The sequence below is a fragment of the Cricetulus griseus genome, chromosome 4 (genome assembly GCF_003668045.3).
Source record: "Cricetulus griseus strain 17A/GY chromosome 4, alternate assembly CriGri-PICRH-1.0, whole genome shotgun sequence".
Classification (NCBI taxonomy): Eukaryota; Metazoa; Chordata; class Mammalia; order Rodentia; family Cricetidae; genus Cricetulus; species Cricetulus griseus.
The window spans coordinates 3,274,917-3,295,806 of NC_048597.1; the positions used below are offsets into that span (position 1 = coordinate 3,274,917).

General features: G+C 48.3%; 1 protein-coding gene across 2 annotated transcripts in view; it reads right to left on the minus strand.

Annotated features, from left to right (window-relative positions):
* The window catches only part of Dyrk1a (dual specificity tyrosine phosphorylation regulated kinase 1A), a 116,334-nt gene extending 101,573 nt beyond the window's left edge, over nt 1–14,761 (minus strand). For both annotated transcript variants that reach the window (XM_035444275.1, XM_035444274.1), the window contains exon 1: nt 14,698–14,761. The gene's annotated coding sequence lies outside the window, so the exon portion shown is untranslated. The remainder of the gene's footprint in view (nt 1–14,697) is intronic.
* Nucleotides 14,762–20,890: the final 6,129 nt, after the last annotated feature.

Below are 20,890 nucleotides of genomic sequence, written 5' to 3' on the forward strand. Positions count from 1 at the left end.
CACACACACACACACACACACACACACACACACGAGAAAGCCTGAGAGAACACACACACTGAGTAATCCAGACACTCAACTCTGCTTGCTCACAAATCTGAAAAAAAAAAAAAAAATCTCAAAAGGTTTTAAAAAAAAAAAAAAAAACTACAACAAGGAGGGGAAGGACAGGGAAACTGTGCTCAGGATGTAATGTATGAGAAAAGAATAAAAGAAAAAAGATTAAGAAAAATTACTATAAGAAGACAGTGATGCAGTTTTTAAGCCGAAAGATGGCAATCCCCCAGATGGGAAAATGAAAAAGGCCAGACAGCAAGTGTTTACAAGTTGCTAGCATCTAATCACCTTAGAAAGAGAGACAAGCTCTTGGTCTGCCCTCCCTAGAACCCAGGGCATCATACAGGAGCAATGGAGTAACCTCTCAAAGAAACAGCACACTACACCACCCTTACAATCCATCAGCCAACACCAAGGAGTCAGCCTTCAACGTACACACTGCAGTCTGCTCTGACATTAGATGGAACCAACAAATATAAATACACCTCGCTAGAATACTCAGGAGAATATGAAGTAATGAAAAGAACAAGCTTGGGGTGCTTTACAATCCAACAATGAGCCAGGAAAGACAACTCTAAACATCACAGCTGAGATCTGAAGGTGCGTTCATGTTCACTCTCTTCACAACAAGCGTCAGGAAGTCCATAGCCTTACACCCAGAGACTCCAGATAGTGGCTGGGGAAGGCAGGGCTGGTCCTCAAAGCCAAAACTGAAGATCAGAAACACAGATGTGCTTTTCACCACTTCACTATACTGTTGGTGACAGATTTTATGCTGGTTCCCATGGCACTAACTCAGCAGTCCATGTCTACCTCTTTGTCCCTGAGTGTGAATAGGACCAGGGGCTAACCCTTATCCAAGAAAATACAACCAAGGAAATGCAGATGTCATTACCTTTACAAAGTAAATAACCAAGTTGGGAAGAACTATATGGCAAGAATTTAAGACAGACACCGGCCAAATGGCAAAAAGAAACTAAAGTTGCCAGTCTTCATATTGCCAGCAACAGTTACTTTTATTAGAGAACTTTGCCCACTCAAATCTAATACAGTTTTTTAAGACTCCAGGACAGAGCACTCAGCTAGAAGGCACCCAGATACCTGACTCACAGAAACTGAGGTGATACCCGTGTTTTACACTGATCACTTTGTAAGGACACTGCAGGGGGAAATGTCCTTCTGTTTATGTTTGTTTCTCTTATTGGCTGATGAATAAAACACTGATTGGCCATTAGCCAGGCAGGAAGGATAGGCGGGAGGAGAATTCTGGGAAGAGGTGGGGGGGGTGTAGCTGCTGAGGGAGCAAGAACCAGACTTCACCAGTAAGTCAAGACGTGGCAATACACAGTTTATATGGGTTAATAATTAAGAGAGAGCTAGCCAATAAGAAGCCTTAGCATCAGCTAAACAGTTTATAATTAATATAGCCTCTGTGTGTTTATTGGGACTAAACGGCTGTGGGACCAGGAGGACAAGAAACTCCGTCTACAGGATACTGTCATAGAGCAAGAGAAAAATGTATTATTCGTTGTACAATAATGTTTGGTCATCCCAGCTGCTCTACTGGGAGACTTATTTTCAACTATTCTGCAGATCAGGTAAATCAACTTCAGGCTGTAGCCACAATTACTTTAAATAGGGTCTCATTAAATAGGCTCACCTGAGCCCTTTGCACACTTTGTCTGTGTGTCTTTTCTAATTGTCACTGTCCTTGGGCATTAATTTAACATCTGTGTACAACTGTAGACTAGATTCAACTCAGTCCCTCTAAGTCACAGGGCTGTTTAGCCCTACTTGGGTCTTGACAAACACTGCATTTGGTGAGATCTTTCTACTCTGAATATAAAGTACTTAAGTAATTCTCAGATCTCTGCCCTCTGTGGCCTCTGAGAATTGTTCACTACAACTTCCCCACAAGGTGTTCCTCAGGAAACTTGCAGACAGGTGCTTGCTCAGTTAAGGGAATCACTAAGTAGAGCTCTATCTACTCCTCCCTCCTCTCCAGAGCACTGCTCCTCAGATCAAACCCCATAGTCACCTTCAGCAACCCCAGCCCTCTTCCTTGATGCAGTGCTGTCACCCTGCTGGAGCGGAGGCATCCTCCCTGAACTAAGGGCTAGAAACTGCCTCCAGATAGAGCTGGGCCCCATCCATTTTCCACCTGTCAGGGATCACAATTTGTGTTCAGTGGCAGTGTAAATATCTTTCTGAAAATATTTCAAATGTGTATGGTAGGAACTGACATTTAAAATGTTGTCTCCTAGTCAAAGACAGAAGTCATGACTCCTTGTCACTTAAGTTTAAACTGTTTCATAGACTGTACCTTCTGCAGACAGAGGGGCCCATTCTCTGTAGCACCAGCCCAGCTTCATTTCTGTAATTACATTAGCTGTTTTCCTATCCACTCTGTATCTTACAATCAAATATAAGCTCTATGAAAAAAGGTGTACCAAGTCGTTGCTGCATCCTCATCTGGAATGTATCCTAAAATTCAGCCAACTAAATTAGCAACAAACTGCTAAACGCTTTCTATGACTAGACATGAACTCCTGTACCTGATTCTAGGCAGGTAAGCCTGCCCCAGGAGACACGCGCCCACCCCCATCCCCGACCCCGGACTGGCTTACCTACTTGCATGGTCTAAGTAAAGGAAGGATTACTTAGGTACTAGCTCTGCCTTTGGCTAGCCTGAAACTAACTAAAAGAAAACCCAGTACAAGTACAGGCCCATGGTCACACTGACCCAGTGCAAACCACAGGGCCCATCCAATGAAGACTCAAGACTCAACCACTGCCATTTGTTCTGACACCGCTGAAAACAAACTAAACGCTACACAAGCATCTGTCTCGGCTGCTACTGAACACAAACTGCACAGTGTGTCTGACGCTCCTCGAGCAGCAGAACAGGCAGGATGGGAACTGGGTGGCTCAGCTACTTCTAACAGCACCAGATGAAGACCAGCAGAGTCCACCCCCCAGCAACCTATCCAGGGAAGAACTCTCCATCAGGAAGGGGTTAGGAGTGAAGAACTTGCTGGCAGTGGTGGCACACCTTAACTCCCAGCACTCGGGAGGCAGAGGCAGGAGGAACTCTGTGAGTTCCAGACCAGCCTGGTCTACAGAGTTCCAGGACAGACTCCAAAGCCACAGAGAAACACTGTCTTGAAAAACCAAAAAAAAAAAAAAAAAAAAAAAAGAAAAAGAAAAAAGTTGTCCTTAAACTTACAAACAACTGTTGCACCTGGCAAGTTTCTAGCTACGGGTGCAAGATTCACTTTTGAAAACCTCTCCACTCAATAAACTTTCCCTCACTCTTGTTGTCATCCAGACTTGCACCTTCACCTCTCTGCCGCTCAGTTTTAAATGGATCTGGATCCCAGCTGTTGGCTAGGAGTGACGAGTGAGGAGCAGTACCCATGCTGACTCCTCTCAGTGAGGACAGGGAGTGCACACCTCTGGAGGCTGACCCTGTCCGTCTCAGTCAATAAATAAAACTGCTCCAAAGACCCACTAAGAGTTGTGTGAATTCCAATAAACTACTAAGCTGGGCTCTTCCTCTAATTCAGAAGGCACCATCTTCCCATTCTCACTCTCGAGCTCTGCCCGCCCCAACATAAAGTAGACAGTCACAAGCATTCATCTACAAATAAGTCATTTTCTTTCTCTTACGCACAGCACACTGAGCTCGCCAGTCTCACCGGTGGTTGTTTTAAGGAGGGTCTCACCCTGTGGTCCAGAGGTCACTTTGGAGCTCCCGCTCACCACAGTCTGGCCTCAACACTGGTGTGAATTTGCTGCCACACCCCACTTACTCATCTTATTCCAGCTTATTCATCTCCAAGGGGTCTCACCTCTTCTTCCTTTTTCCAGGCTCCCAAATTCCCTGTCCTATTCTTTATTTCAAATGCAAATATGCCCTGCTGTAGTTTTCTGGTCCTTGGGACTAACAAAAAAAAAAATTAAGAAGTTTATTGATTTATTTAATAAATGCTTATTTAGTGCTTATAGTATACTAGATTCCTGGAATGCCTAAGACTACAAAACACCGAGGGTAAAACATTGCCAATGTCTGCAGAGGATTCATCAAATAGGCACTGAAATACTGACTTATTTTAGTAAGTATTATGAACAAAGAAGAGACAGACATGACATTTTATAAACTAAGAATAACCTGGTGAGGGCTGTGCCTTCCCCAACAAAGTGATATTGGTATCTCAGCTAAAATTGAGTGAGGAAAGAAGTTACCTAAACAGGACAGTAACTCCAGACCAAACAGCATCAGTGAAAGGATGCAGAGGTCAGTCACATGATGCAGACAGAGCTGAGCATCAGTCAGTCACCTAGGACATGAGTTCTAGGACTCCTTTGCTCTTTACCCTAAAAGTCACAGCACCATCAAGGAAGTTGGTTGGGGGGGGGCTTTGTTTTTTGTTTTGGGGGCAGTTTTGGTTTTGACTTTGTTTCTAATCTCACTGAGTAACCCAGCCCAGCCTCCAGCCCTTCTTGATGCTCCGCCTAACCCTTCTGAGGTAAACTTGCAGGTGTGCAGGCATCAGGACCTGAGTTTGACCCCAGCACCCATTCGGGGAGGAGGGTGGTGGCACACACTGTAAAGGCAGAGACAGACAGATCCCTAGGGACTCACCCACCCACCAGACTGGCCTAATCAGGGAATTCCGGCCGGGGGAGAAGACAGTCTCAAAAGGAAAGGTGGGAGGACCCTGAGGAACCTCACCAGAGGCTGACCTCTGGATTCCACGGTTGAGTACCACACATGTGCTTTTGTTCTTTAATGACAGAGAACTGTTGCTTCTCTAGACAATCAAATCTCTCCTGCTGCTGCCCTTTCAACTCAAGTTCTACTCCCTAGCCTCCTCCAGAGGCCTGCATCCTTTACGTGGCTACATTTCTTACTTATTCAGCAAACAGCCCTTCTCCACACTATCTGTCATGAGTCCTAAAAACTTCCCTCTCTTCCCTCTGCGTGCCTGACTGTAACACTGCTGAGGAACTAACTACTGGCCACTTCCAAGATGAATGGACTTACCTACACGTACCAACCTTTTAACTGTGCCACAGAACCACCCACCATAAGGAAACAGACTCAATATCCTATTCATTTTCTCATCTCTGCTATTTTGAAGAACTTTTCACAATCTTTCCTATCACAAAAGGAATTATCCATCAATAATAAATGTGTTTGATATAAATAAAGATAAAGCAAAAGTCACCATGGTGATGACAATTGTTTAAGAAAAAAAGGATCAAATCACAACAAACTTCTCAGCAGACAGTATTAGTCAAGGACTAGAGCCTTGTTTATATCTAAATATAGTGTAACTCAAAAGTAACTGTCAAAAAGACTCTAAGATAATTTTTGACCTTCAAAAATATTTTTCAAAATCATGAAATCACAGATCCTATGTCCTTTAATGAGAATTTAATTTATGTCTATTGTATCCTTAAACCTACACAGTAAAGTGTAAAAGATTTTTCCTGGCCAAGCAGTGGTAGTGCACACCTTTATTCCCAGTACTCGGGAGGCAGAGGCAGGTGGATCTCTATGAGGCCAGCGTGGTCTACAGAGCATGTTCCAGGACAGGCTCCAAAGCCACAGACACCCTGTCTTTAAAACAAAGAACAAAAACAAACAAACAAAAAAAAACAGATTTTCCCAGCAGGACATATTTCCATAACAGCAAAACAGCAGTGGCTCGTTTTAGAGTTGATTTCCAGGCTGCATCCATGTTTGGCGGCGGGGTTTGGTGCACAATAAATAAATAGTTCTGGCCAACATGGTGGTGCACACCTTAATCCCAGGACTCAGGAGAGAGGCAGGAGGACCTCAGTAAATTCAAGGCCAGCCTGGTCTACAGAGTGAGTTCCAAGCCAGGAGTGCGTGTGTGTGTGTGTGCGCGTGTGCGCGTGCGTGCGTGCGTGCGTGCGTGCGTGCGTGCGTACATATACATGCATACATAATGAGATCCTGCCTTATAAATCAGTAGTTCTATAACGGCACAAGACCATGCTTTTTAAATAATCAGTATTCTAATCAAGATAAATGCACAAATAAACAGAGCATATAGTTTTAGAGAAGAATACTGAGACACCTGGTACAAACTGTGGGCTCACAGGCTCTGCTGGTCTGCGTTTCCAACTGTAAAGCAGGACACCACTTAATCCTTCCCACCACTCACTTTCCCTCTCATCCTTAGTGTTCCCACCTACTTACCATAATAGAAGACACAAAACACACTAATAATTCTGTCTGTGGTGCCTTCCAGTGCTCGTTAGGAAGGCGTCTCAACCATCACACAACAGTATAAGCATTCCACTCTTAGGACCTAAGCAATCTCCCCACCTCACCCTCCCATAGCCTGGCTTACCTCCCCTGCTTTCTGCCTCCAGAAACCCAGCCACACTGTTGTACGAATCCAGAGTTCATTTTGCTGTCTACTAAAAATGTAACTGAGAGCTTCTACGCCCTTTGTCTTCTGGCTTCTCCCTTTCTCTGTCTCACAGACCTATCAACCCCCAAACACTCCTCACGGCAACACCTGCCAGAGACCTCAGCCCTTCAAAGTCTCCTCCTCCTTCCTCCCCTTCAGCTTTGTCTATCTTCTCTCCCCTCTCCCTCCCGTCTCCTCCCCTCTCCTCAGCACAGGAAACACCTACTGTCCAGAACCTTGCTCAAGCCAGCTCACCTCCCTGTGCCCCATGGGCTCTTCACACCGCAGCGCCTCTCAGCCACCAGTCTTGCCCTCACTCACTTTTCCTTGAATGCTCATCTAAGTGTTGTGCCTGCACTCAGCTTTCTCTGAATGCACATCTATGGAAAGCAGTTAGATCCCCTTCACATCTGCAACAAACAGGACCACCACTCACATCCCATATGAAGGACGTGAAGACATTTTCTCAACTGAAAAAGAAGTCCCTTTTCTAGACTTTTATAATTTACCAAAACATCCCTTATTCAACAGGATAAAGGAACCAGAAAATAATTAGCTATCCTTAACTATGTATCTAACAAAGAGTGAGTACTTTGTTATTTAAAAACCTAGGCCTTGGCTGGGTGGTGGTAGCACACCCCTCTAATCCCAGTACTCAGGAGGCAGAGGCAGGCAGATCTCTGTGAGTTTTAGGCCAGCCTGGTCTCCAGAGTGAGTTCTGAGGCAGCCAGGGCTACACAGAGAAACCCTGTGTCCAAAATCAAAAACAAAACAAAAAAAGAATTAGGGAAATGCACTCTTGAGACACTGATGGTAAACACATATAAACAGATACTATATTTTAGAAGACAATTTGGCAATATACATCCAAATATGCTTATAGCTGGCACAGTTTCCCTTATAAATGGTACCCTACAGCAAATGCTCAGAGGACAATTATATGTCCCAATCAGTGAACTAGAGTGGCACTGTTTAAAACAGTGAAGTATGAAGACAATTTTCATGTCCCTTCATGAGAGCTACTAAACGAAAGAATGCACATAAAATGAAATAGTTCCCAATCAAAACAACAAAGAAACAAAGCACCTGACAAGGAAGGGCTAGGGGTGTATCTCAACTGTTAGAGTACTTGCCTATAACCCATGAATCCTCAGGTTTGAACCCTAGCATGATATAAAGCGGGCACGACTGACACATGCCTGTAACAGCATCCCAGAGACTGAGACAGGAGGGTAAGGAGGTCAAGATAGCCTGGGTTTGATGAGATCTATCAAGAAAGACAGAGAGGGGAGGGAGAGGAGGGAAGGGGAGGGGAGGGGAGAGAAGGGAAGGGGAGGGAGGGGACAGTTGGGTCTATGTTATAAGAAAGATGGCCCCATGCTCAAGAGCTCATACCACTCTTCCAGAGGACCCTAATTTAGTTCCCAGTAACCAAGCAGGAGACTTATAACTGCCTGTAAGCTCTTCCGCACCCATGGGTACTTAACACACATGACATACACTCATACACACATATACAGTCAGATGTACACAGTGAGATCTTGTCATCAAAACAAAAACAATTTAGGAAAACAAAAACAAAACAAAACAAAAAAACAAACAAAAACCCGCATACATGGAGGTCAGGCCAGGTAGCTCATTCCTATAATCCCAGCAGCTGAAACGAAGGAGGAGGACTACTAGGAGTTTCAGGCCAGCGTGAGCTGCACAGTGAATCCCACACCAGTCTAAAGAGAGAGCCTGTCACCAAAATAAATAAAGCCAGGCCAGGTGACACAGGCCTTTAATCCCAGCTACTCCAGAGGCTGAAGCAGGAGGCTCTGAGCTCAACGCCTGCCTGGGACACAGAGTGAATCCAAGACTAATATCAGGGCACCAGTGAGTCGCTACCTCAGGGTAAGCTAAAGGACTGTATCTAGTACAGTTCTGGTGTAATGCATTTGTGATGTACATGAATATACACAGAACTAGGAGAAAAACTATGAGCACTGACTAAGAACCGTGACAACATCCCACAGCACTTGTTTAAGTGAGTATATCTGCCTCGTTTATCTTTAAAAACCAGAATTGCCACGCTGGAGCAATGGTTCAGTGGTTAGGAACATTTGATGCTCTCCCAGAGGACCTGGGTTCAAATCCCAGCACTCACATGACAGCTCACAACTGTCTGTAACTCCAGTTCCAGGGGATCTGACACCTTTACACAAACATATATTGGGGTAAAACACCAATGCACATGAAATAAAAAATAATAATAGTAGTAATGAACAAAACTAGAATTGCCTCCATGATCAGAACTGCACATGAAATACATGCAGACCCCGTGGGGGGAAGAGACACTAAGAGCAGGGATGCTCAGTCTGGTAATTAAACCCAGAAGGTTCCAAGCAGAGTGACCCCCGGGGGGTCACCATATCTAGTGACTGGAAGACACCAACCTTAACTCCCACAGAAGTTGCTCCTAAACCTGCCCACAACAATGGCACCAAGTGGTAGCTGTCACAGACACCATTTTTCCTCAGGAAAAAGTACAGGTAACCTCCCAAAAGGCTCTTATTTAGTTCAGGTGACCTCTGGTCTCTAAAGTGACACCTGAGTGATAAAAGTGCCAACCTGCTAAGAGGTAAAGGGTATTCCTCAGAGCTTACTTCCATTTTCAATTAGAGAACCTACTGGAGCAAACTGTAAGCAACCAGGTAAGAAGGAAAGGGAGTAATTTTGTGTTTGTCCCATCTAATCACACCAAGTTCCCACCAACCCACCCACCCCAATGTCACCTACCAGAGTCCTGCTATGAACCACACCTGATAAAAACTTCACCTCTAACCTGGAACTACTCCTCTGACTAACATTCCTGTCTGGTGAGCAGGCTGAGACAGGTGCACCTTAAACCCTGGTCCTCTAGCCGGGCAGTCCCTTACATAGAGAACAAATGAGGAGGCCAAGGTCCAGCCAGTGCTCAGACAGTGGTTTCTCTGCACTCCTCTGTAAGGCAGGATTAATCAACTCCTCAGAGTTTCTCAGGCATATGTGATGCATCAGGATGACCTGGATCCTTAGGAAGGAAGCTCATCCCAGAGGTCATCCAAACACTGTACAAAAATATCTAAACCCTGGCAGGTTCTCCAGAAGAGAGAAGTCCCCTCCCAGCTAGATCCACGAACAACTGAAAGGAAGACCGGTCTCCCATTCTTCACAGAAGGGGGTGGGTGGCGGGGAGGGGGGGCACCTAGTAGTGGATGTATGGACCCTAAGTCACTGTTCTCACACACTGAAAGCCCGACAAGACCCAAGAGTTGGCCTAGTGCTATCTGCTGTTGTCACAAGGAGGACCACACACAGTGTGGGCCAGAGCAGACTCAGGGGAAATCAAAAGTTTAGATTACATTATTCACATGATATAATCACAACTATAAAGAATATGTTTCTCTCAGAAAATAGTGTCGGTAAAATAATACTAAGCCCTAAAGACCTCCACCACAAAAAAAGTACAAATTCATTTCAACAACCTACTTGAATTTGCAAACTAGAGCACAAAAAGCTTAATGACCAATAACTGAACAGTGCTATTCAATAAACTGTCTTATTTTCAGAGATTTCTTCCAAAACATGTGGGAATGAACAAGCAATGTTTATTCTTCCTTCATTCTGCATGTGTCCATAGTAGAAGCAAGTGTTTAGCCATGCTACCAAAGACCACAAATCCCAGCCTCCTGTGCAGCTAAGTCACATGACTAAATCTGACCAATAGCACATGAAGAAAGGACATACTGCTGTCCAAGTGGACCTTACAAACTAATGGAGAGGAAGAGATGGACATTAAATGAATAAGTATATATAAATCACTGATGACTCACTGCACAGCTATCAACAGTAAAGGTTATGAAACAAAGTAGAAAGTCCTGCTTGGCTTGGGGTGGGGGTGGGGGTGGGGTGGGAGGCCTATGGAAGAGCGCTTACCCAGTGTGTGTCAAGTCCCAGGTCTAACCCCCCACCACCACCACAAGGGCATCTCTGAGCAGTAATGCTGAGAAGGAAAGACTAAGTGTGTCTGAAGGGAGACGTGCTCATTGGGCATGTGCACAAGAACCTGTCACAGGTGAGGAAACCCATGCTGAGACCCGGATCCGAAGTCACTCCCTGCTGCTACTCAGACTGTGCAGCCTGAGTGGAGCCATGCTCACTATCTCAAAGGCAGGTGGTCTCCCCAGAGCTCCACGATGGGCACCAGGCTGATCTGGGAGAGACGTCACAGTCTCAACAACCTTCTACTCAAATGTGTGCTCCAGGACATTAAACCTAACCATGGATCCCATTAATAGCTCTACATAAAAAAAATCTACTCAACACTGAAAGAGTGCTTTGTTTTTTAAACTTTAAAAACAATAGGGAAGGAACAAAAACAGTTAGTGCTTATTTGACAATGAGGATGCTACTTAAAGAAGAGTTGATGCCTTGTGATAGCCAGCTCCATCCCATGCCAGACTGTCCTCACAGGAGGCTCCCAGAGAGCAAGGCATTTCAATTATGAGATTTCAACTGGGGATGATAAAATGACTCATCATCAAGAGATATTTTTAAAGTGACTATTATATTACATATGCACATGTCCATTAATCAAAAATTATTTATCTTGTCAAAATTCATTTTATTAACAATAATATATAAACTTAAAAAAAAAACTATTTAAAAAGGTGCCTTCTATGAAGAACTGCCAAGAACGCAATGTGGTTCTTTGTCAACAAAAAAGTATGCCTTGGAAGAGCCACAGAAGTTTACACGTTCAATGTAAGGGTCCCTTCTCAACCAAGAACTGTAACTCATCACACAACTCTCCAAGGACAATCTCAAAACCAAAGTACAACTTTAAAAAGAATAGCTGTTTTATATAAATGCAACGCATTTCCATCAGTTTGTTTTAGATGCCAAAATGAAGCTAAAATTTAAAAAATTAGACTGGCCTACATTATCTAATATGAACCTTTGTTTTAGTCATGTGATACCTGTGTTCAACTCTCACATACCCAACAACAGACTTCACACTCCAGCCCAACACTACAAAATTGACAAGAGGCAAGATTTCACAAGATTCCTTCATTTAGGGACAACAAAGGAGAAACTTTAGGTAACCTGAAATGACTTAATGACTTTTTTCCAAGTAATTAAACACCAATTTTAACTCCTACGTTTTGTAATCCCAAATTGTGCAAGCATTGGTCTCACCAACAAATACTGCCAATGGCCAGGACAACACAGGGTCCCTCCCAGACACTACTAACTATTCTGGTAGTACAGCTCACTGTGACAGGGAAAGTGTGCTGTCAAGTTTCAGGTGACCCTAACTGATATTTCCAAGCAAGAGTTTGGCTTCTAAAATGAAAATAGACAAGTACAGATGGAGGAAAACCCACCAAAACACTCAACAGAAAGTAGGCTGTTAGTGCCAAGTTACTGCTTAGGAATACCACAGAATTATTAAGACTAATAATTGCAAGTACAGAGCCAAGTTCTTGCCAGCAGAGACTTTCTGGAAGCTCATGGTGTTTGCTGGGTTTGGAGGTCAAGCTCTTTCTTGAGAGGCAGAAGGGGCATTCCTGGGAGGAGGGGCACTGGCAGGCAGGTACAAAGTGGGAGTTCTTTGTAACAGGAGGAAAATGACAAATAAACACACATCTGTTCACAACTACTAAGACAGTCACAACTTAAGCGCACCCTCTCCGAGTCTTGCTACTCATGTCATAGAGCACAAAACAGTTCTTTGTCATCCAAAATTCTACACAGACATATGCCAACCATACACTCTTCAACACCTGTGTGACTTAAATTTTTGTGCTATTTGAAAAAAGGTTTAAAAGTAATACCCAAAAGTAAACGTACATAGTACTTTCTTCACAGTTACATAACATGCATGACGAAGTTCCCGGTGTGCTGTGTCTGTAACAAGGTAAGGTGTCTTTACTTTCAGAGGTACTCACAGCACTGTGCAAACCTAAATTCCTTGACTCCAGTGTTCACCACTCTTCACTCCCATGCTAAGTCACAAACACAGGAAGCCATAAATAAAACTAGGTGAGAGCCCAAGCTCTCAAGGGAGATTCTCTGGCCAAGGGTCTTTTGACTATCCATGTTACTTTGGATGGAATTTTTTCAATCTCTAGCACACAGTAATGGTTGAGGTTAAAGTTTTACTATGTGACACACCAAAATGTCTTCAGAAAGATCTCACCAGATCATTTAGTCAACTACCATCCATTCCATTCTACCCCCTTCAACATTCTACCCCCTCAACATCAACCAGGTATAAGAAACTGTGTGTCCTTACAGACACAAGGGGTGACCCTTCCAGAATAATCTCTGAGCTTATGCCTCTCTGGGGTAAAAATGAACATTCTGTACCCATTTTTACAGGAGATGGTGACCAGAGTCTTAAGTTTTTGGCAAGATCTGAAGTCTAACTCCACTTGGACAGCTACCATAGACACCGCTGCCATGCCAAGGCAAATGCTCCACATGGAAGGGCTCTTTAAGACATGTACCCTAAAGATCCACTGACCATAACCAAATAAACTTTCTTAAACACTATTCCTTTTAAATCTTAACCAGTGAAATCTGAGTTCCTGTCTCCCATTTACAGTCTATCTGGAAATGTAATTCTTTAAGAATAATTAAAAAGAGAAACTTAAGAAACAGAAAGTAATTCCACTACATTGCTGACATCACAAATCAAAGTACTTAATAGTTATTTAATAATGCAAAGTCCAAAAGGGTCAAAATAGAAATAAAACAATTTAAAGAAATACAAAATAACTTTACACCAAACTTTACGACTTATCAATATACAAAAAGAAGAAGAAGAAGAAGAAGAAGAAGAAGAAGAAGAAGAAGAAGAAGAAGAAGAATTCTATACTATAATGACAATGAAATGTGAAGAACAAAAGCTGCCTAGTTTGCTTCCGGGGAGGGAGTGACAAGTTTTATTAAGAGGGCTCTCATCTGAACTGCTCTTCTGCAATCCTAAATTAACTCCACCAAAGCCTGTCCCCAAACAGTCTGTAGGCTGAGGAGCCCTGAGTCATCACACGGCACTTAACAAGAAGTCACAAGCTGAGGATCAGGCTGACAACTGACATCTGCCTTCCTGGAGTCCAGGTTGCATGACCTTGGACTAGTCACTGGCCTCCTCTAGGCTCAGTCTGCGCGTCTGTAAAATGGGTAACACTCCCTACTGGTCGGTTAGGCCAGGGAATATGTCAAACTGCAGCTGAGGCCGCCTGGCACCGGTCTTTGGGGGTGAAAACGCCGCTGCCGGGTGCATTTCCTGGCGCCCTGGCAGAGCTCGAGAAGCCAACGGTGCTGCCCCTGCATGACAGCATTCAGGTCGCCGGAGTCACCGCCTGACTCACGGGCTCGCCCGCCCGCCCGCCGCCCGCCCGCTCGCCCGCCCGCCTGCCGTTTTTAAACTATTTCGGGGCAGGAGGGGCCTGGGCAGCGCGGGGCCTGCGGGCCTCCGGCCGCTCTGCGCCTGTCGGGCCGCCGGGGCCGGGCGAAGTTTCGGGCGGCGACCGCGGGGGGGGACCCACGCCAGCCCGGGTCCCCTCCCGCGGCCGAGCAGGTCACGCCGGGCCCCGCCGGCGGCGGCCAGCTCGCCCGGGCGAGCGCAGCAGTCGGTCCCGGGCCGGGCCGGCCCACAGGGCCTGGCAGACGGCGGGCGAGCGGGCGAGCCGGCCCTGCCCGGCCTCCCGGCCCGGCCCCGCGTTCCTAACCCGCGCATTGTCCTTGCCTCGGAGGCCGGCGGCCCGCACGCCGGTGGGACCGGGAGGAGGGACGAGGGAGGAGCTGGGGCAGAGGACGAGGAGGAGGAGGAGGAGGAGGGGGAGGCGGAGGGGGACACGGCCGCCGCCGGCCCCGCTGCGCCCCGGAGGGGAGGCCGAGGCCGCGCGCGGGTCCCACCCGCCGCAACTTTCCTGGGGGAACCCGCCCGGCGAGCCCGGCTCCCTCCCGCGGCCGCGGCCCCGCCGCCCCGCGCTCTAGATGGCAGGGTCCCTCCCTCCTCCTCCTCCCCTCCTCTCCGCCGTCCCGTCCGCGAGGCCCGGCGGGCTCGCAGGCCCCGGGAAGCCGCGCGCAGCAGGCCCGCGCCGCGCCGGGCGAGCCGGGCGGGGCGAGCGGGCGAGCGGGCGGGGCGGACACTCACCGGGACGATGGCTGGCGCCGCCTCCCTCCGGCGAGTCTCGCCTCGAGCTCCCGCGCCGCGGCCTCCGCAGCCAGCGCCGCCCCGGCCGCCTCTCTCCGCCCCCGGCGCCCGGCTCCGCGCCGCAGCCGCGCTGCTCAGGGTCCGTCGTCCGTCCGTCCGTCCGTGCGGCGTCCGGCGGGCTGGCGGGGCCCGCGGGGCCCGCGGCCGGGGAGGCGACAGCCCCTCCCCGGCAAATACCGCAGTCCCCGGGCCCCCGAGTGCCGACGGCGGGCCCGGCGCGGAGGGCGGCGGCGGCGGCCGCTTCTCCCCGGCGAGGATTTTGTAAAATCTCACAAAATGGCGCGCGCTCCGAAGCTGCGCAGCGAGCGGCCGGCGAGCGGGCGAGCGGGGCGAGCGGCGCGGGGCCCGAGCGGCGGCGGCGGCGGCGGCAGCGGCGGCGGCGGCGGCGGCGGCTCCGCAGGAGAGCCCGGACCCGCCCGCTCGCCCCCTCGCCCGCCCCCGATCCCGCACAGGACACTCGCGCACACTCACGCGCGCACACTGCGCCCTCCTCGCACACGCTCCCTCACACTCGCACCGGTCCCGCCCGCTCGCCCGCTCGCCGCTCGACGCTCGCGGCGGCGGCGGCGGCGGCGGCAGCAGAAGCGGCGGCGGCGCCCGCACCCGCCGCTCGGGGACTCGGCGCGCTCAGGCCGACCCGGGCGGCGATCGGCAGCAGCGACGGCAGCAGGCTCCCCGGATCCCCCCGCCGCGGTTGCCGCCGCCACCCCCGCCTCACTCCAATGGGGCTTTTTATTATTATTCGGGCGGGAAGCGAAAGGGTTTAAAAAAAAACCAACCAACAAAATGGCGACGGACCGACCCGGTCGCTATGGCAACTGTCAATCAAAGCGCAAAACCCCGGCTGACGCGCTGACGTCCTCCTCCCCCCGCCCCCTCCCCCGGCCCCCGGCCGGCGGGCGGGGCCTGTTGCCCGGGAGACGGCGGATTCCGTTCCCTCCTCTCCCCTCTCGGCCCCGTCCCCCAGCCAACCACCCAACCCCCCTCGGGTCACGTGAAGGATAAATTCGGAGCTCGGGCCCGCTACGAGAGTCAGAGGAGGGCGCGTGATCCGCCCGCTCGGGGGAGGGGACGGACGGGCGGCGGGCGGCGGACCGGACGGGCGGGACGGCGGGACGGGCGGGACGGGGGCGAGGGCCGGCCGGGCGACGAGCGAGCGAGCGAGCGAGCGAGCCTGCCGGAGAGCGAGCCTGCGGGAGAGCGAGCCTGCGAGCGCCCGCCCCGCCCTCGCGCGCGCTCCCGCGCCGACTGCGGCCCGGCCGCCGCGCGCTCCCGCCCGCAGCCCCGCCCGCGCAGGCCGGGAGCAGGAAGGGACGGAGGCGAGCAGGCCGCCCGGTGAGCCCGCCCGGCCCGGGCCCGGCCCCGGGCCGGCCCCGGCCTGCCCGGCAGGCTCACCTCAGGAAGCCCGGCCCGGCCCGGCTGCCGCCGAGCGCGCGCGCCGCCGCCGCCTTGATGAGACCGGGGCCGCGCCCGGGCCGCGCAGAAACTTTCCAGGCTGGGCACGCTCCCCGACGCCGGCTCCCCCGGCTCCTGCATCGGAATCCCAGCCTGGGCCAACCCCAGCGTCGGGGGTTTCTGTTTTGGTTCTTTTATTTATGATTTTTTGGTGCTTGCTCGTCTTGAGCCGCCTCGGTTTCCTGATTCCTAATCTGCCCACTTGGCCTGAACCGTCGAGTCTTCGCCGGGATGCTGCCCTTTTCTTTTTTCTTTTTTCAATTCGTTCTCCGTCCTCGGCCGAACTGGGTGCCGCTGAGTGTGCTCTCTTCAGGCCGCTGACACCGGAGTCGGCTGTGCTGGCTACTTTGTAATTAGTGGACAGCTGCTGGCTCGATTTGCATTTGCACCTATTCTAAAAAAAGGGCCGTAATGGCCTACAAGGGTATATACATTGGCATGTGGTCTGGTGTGTGTATACACTGTTGCACACCAAAACCACTGGATTGACTTATAAATTTGATTTTTTTGCCACATTTATGTTAGCGTTTTGCTTAAGCTGTTTGCAACAATTGCAATAGATGCAGTCTATAAACAAATGTAAAAACACCGATAAACACCGTACAGTGTGGCCCTAGGAAACACTTGCTTTAAATGATTCCCAACAAACATTCTACAATTACTACACCGTTGATACTCTAAAGCAGCTATTCAACTTAACACAGGCCAGCAAAGAAGAAAAAAACTAAAACTAAAGGAGAATTCAGAAAGAAAAATAGTTTGCTTTAGACTGCCCCGGACATCAAAAAGTTGCAGCACTCAGCAACAGTACTTTCAGCTGACATTTTCATATTTGCACTGTTGATGTAATTAAAGTCCACAGTCAACATAATTAATCCAAAGAAAAAGAAGTGGCCAAGAGTGTCCGGTTCACAGAAATTAGCACCTGGTTCTTCCGAAACAGACCACAGTTTCTTTTCCAACACAGTACTAAAAACTAAACTTCCAAACATTCACTGCTCATAAAGGGGGCAATCTGTTTAATCTGTGGGTAACCTTGGCCCTCTATGACTTGTCTCAAGAAATTGTCAGTCAGGTCACACTAAAAGGCACTGGGATGAGGCAGGATTAGGAAGTGTTGGTCTCTGTATCTGGGAGGTGCACCTTCTTCCCACCGACACAACATTATCTTATTAGTCAATGAATTGTCCTGTCTGGGTTGGCATTGCCATAAATGTTTCATATGGACATCACCTAAAAAGTGGCCTGCAAATTATAACTGGTGACAAGGATGGGGGACATGTGGCCGCTGGAGGAAGCACTGGTCTAGTGCTAAAACCAAATACAGACATTAAACGTTTTATCTGAGAACCTGGGACAGCAAAGCCAAGCCTAGCATCTCAGCCGCTGCCACACCGCTACCCTCCTCAGTCAAGAGCATCCCGTTCTACAAGAAGAAATCAGGTGATGAGTGATGCCACCAGTGAGCAGTAAGGACAGGATTCATGTCCAACTGTATTTGCAACCCAAAATTCCCACCACACCAAAGTGTTTAAAGAGGGATAGAATCTACACAGAGGTCAAGTCAGAAAATAAAGTCTTCGAGTAGACCCAGATTTGAAATGACCGACGTCCTTGTAACAAGCCAGACCTAGAGACAGACCCAGCAAACCCCTGACAACAGAAAACCCAGGAATAAGGAAAACCTGGAGCTACAAAACAGCAGTTAGAGGCCACAACAGATTCTCCCCTGTAACCTTGCAAGAGAGAGGCTCAGTTTCTGCCTTGCTTGTGAGCTTCTAACTTTCAGAACTGTGGAACGAAGCAACCCTCTTATTTAGTCTGCACCTCGCCTGTGATAACTTTGCTGGGGGGGGCGGCAAGGTTTCTCCTGGCTGCCCCACATCCCCTTACCTCACATCTTGGTGGAGCACTATTTTAAGCCCATTACACTGACTGCATGAAATCCTGCTGGGAGCTAAACCAAATATTCCAAGGACAAATGAACTGATGTTCTAGTCCCATCTCTACCCTCATGCAAGCTGAGAAGGTAAGCAATTCCAAATTCAGCCCTGGACAGAACAGGACCTGCAATCCAACACTCCTTCCATCCTCTCAGATTTGTGACTGATAAAGTACCTTCTGGAAACATTACTGCATATTGTTCTAATTTTAAAAGTCATCCATATGTATAAAAATACTAAGCCAGGCCAGGCGGTGATGTCTCGAGCCTTTAGTCCCAGCACTCGGGAGGCAGAGGCAGGTGGATCTCTTTGAGTTCGAGACCAGCCTGGTCTACAGAGCTAGTGCCAAGACATCCTCCAAAGCCACAGAGAAACCCTGTCTCAAAAAACAAAACAAAACCAAAACTAAAACAAATTAAAGCAAGACAGACGAAGGCCTTATAGACACTGACATTGATAATATGCTATGAACTAAGAAGTTAATAGTTCTCTGCATCTGAGGTCCAAAGAACAAAAATACATGGCCACTTAAAACAATTTAACAACATGAAAGAGACCAAGACTGCAAAAATGACTTGCAGAAATTGTCGCCAGAGTTTCTGGGACAAAACCCCACTCTTACAACCCTAATTAGGAGATAGATAATAGTGGCAGAGTACAGAGATATGATACTTTGTGGCCACACTGGGGAAAAGAACAGACCATGTAGTGAGAGGTCCTGACCCAATGGTTAGACTTTGAGAGAGGGCAAGAGAGAAGCACAGTTAGGCGGTCCCTGCAGAGTGTCCCACCAGGCTGTCCCACCCTGGACAGCCTCTGAGCTCCAGACAAGGTGGTCTGACAAGCTGTCATACTGGATGAAGCCTCTTCCTCTCCATCAAGGTCCTCTTCTGACTGGCAGCGAGACCTTTGCTTCTCACAACATGCCACTCCTGGGGAAACCCCAGGTCATGGGGTGCATTGTTCCAGTTGTCCAGCAGCCAGAGGGAAAACTGCACTTGGTCGGACCATGAATATTATAACCCAGAAAAGTACCTCCCAATGTCTTCACCAGAGCATATATTCTCCAGGGTTTCCTAGCCACAGAGGGGGACTGCTCACACTACACATGCTCTGGATTTCTTCTTCATTGCTTATCATTTTGTTTTTGTTTTTGTTTTGTTTTGTTTAACCTCCCTAAGGACCTGTGGGCTAGTAATGGTAGCTGAGGGAAGGAAAGACATTCTCTTCAATGGTGTAGCCACCGGTAAATTACCTGTTTCTCCAGTACATAAACCCTCACCCATACTCCTGAGACCAACTTCAATCAAACTCATTGGGTCACCCCCCCAAATGTGTTTATTAGATATCTGTCCTCTGTGGATATCTGGTATCCACTCAGGGAGGTGAGGAGAGGAGTCATTTTGGGGGCGGGGGAGTTTCGAGACAGGGTTTCTCTGTAGCTTTGGAGTCTGTCCTGGCACTCGCTCTGTAGACCAGGCTGGCCTCAAACTCACAGAGATCCGCCTGCCTCTGCCTCCCTAGTGTTGGGATTAAAGTCGTTCATCACCACCGCCCACTGGTGGATGAATCATCTTTCTATTCTTTGGTGCCAAAAAAATAAGGTTTGAAAGAAATGAAGGCACATGTTGTTAGGGCAGACCGAAGATACCAATAGCAGGCATGCGGCAACCCAGCCAGTTTCTCTGCGGCTACCTCCATGTATAACACAGCCCAGAGTATGTCCTCCCAGTCTTCCTCCCTGCCTCTCTCAGCCGTGGTCCCATACAAAGTGCACGGCCAGCATCTTACAGTTGTGTGTGTGTGTGTCTTTAACTGCTTTTTGCCAAGATACGGTTCAAACAGTGACCTTGTCTTGAAAGCATTGCTCATTATCTTCTCATCCTGTAGGTGTGTTTGCCAAGATTGTTTCATGGATTATTTTTAATAATTCCTTTCCCTAGGACCTTAAGGGAAAAATTTGAATATAAAATATGAAGTTTCAACAAGAAGAGAGTGTGCCTCAACAAGGAGGAAGAGATCAGATTCCGAAGCTGTCTTCAGACCTCCACATGGGTGCCAAGGCAATGCGTGCACTGCATACAAGCATTCTTGCGCAGACACACACACACACACACACACACACACACACACACACACACACACACACACACACTCACACACACACACACACACACGCATACACTCACACACACATGCATACACTCACACACACACATACATACACTAATACACACACATACATACACTAACACACACATGTATATACACATGCACACACACACACAGAGACACACATACACACACACACACACACACACACACACACACACACACACACACTGTCTTCCTTGATAGCAGTGTTATTTTTTTTCAGACAGGGTTTCTCCCCTTCGCTCTCTGCCCGGAAGTCCCACCTGACCTCTTCCTGTTTGGCTATTGGCCACTCAGCTCTTTACTAAAACAATCAGAAGACGCCCTGGCAAAGACACATCTTTCACAACAGTATGTCAATCTAACAATTTCATAATTTTTTAAATAATAAAAAATCTTTAGCGGGGCAGTGGTGGTGCACACCTTTAATCCCAGCACTTGGGAGACAGAAGCAGAAGGTCTCAGAGTTAGAGGCCAGTCTACACAGCAAGTTCCAAGACAGCTTGGGCTATACAGAGAAACTCTGTCTCCTGGGAAGAGGAAAAAAAAAAAGCCTAAACGAATGCCAATCGTTCATAATT